Below are 523 nucleotides of genomic sequence, written 5' to 3' on the forward strand. Positions count from 1 at the left end.
CATTAGTCTAAATGGACAAAATGTTCCTCCGTGATGGTCATCACATAGAAGCACAAAACTAACACATACACACAACACATAGACACACACTGTCACCTCCGTACACAGATACACTCACACAACATTCATGCAGATAGACACACCCAAACACACCCACAAACGAACGAATACGCACACACAGTTTAACAAACGGAATTACACGCGCAGCAATGCAAACACAGACACACCTAGAAACACACATGCACACGCACACACACACACATGCACACACACACACACATACACGTACGCGCACACGGACACACACATGCACACATACGCGCACGCACACGTACGTACACGCACACGTACGTACACGCACACATGCACGCATGTACACACACATGCACGCATGTACACACACATGCATACTTACCTACACATTTATACATTTTCTCATCCAATTTCTCCCGCGCACAGATACGCACAAACACAAACATAAACACACACACACACACTCTCCCTTACATTCCCATACACACAC

The sequence above is a fragment of the Octopus bimaculoides genome, chromosome 24, assembly GCF_001194135.2.
Source record: "Octopus bimaculoides isolate UCB-OBI-ISO-001 chromosome 24, ASM119413v2, whole genome shotgun sequence".
NCBI classification, from domain to species: Eukaryota; Metazoa; Mollusca; class Cephalopoda; order Octopoda; family Octopodidae; genus Octopus; species Octopus bimaculoides.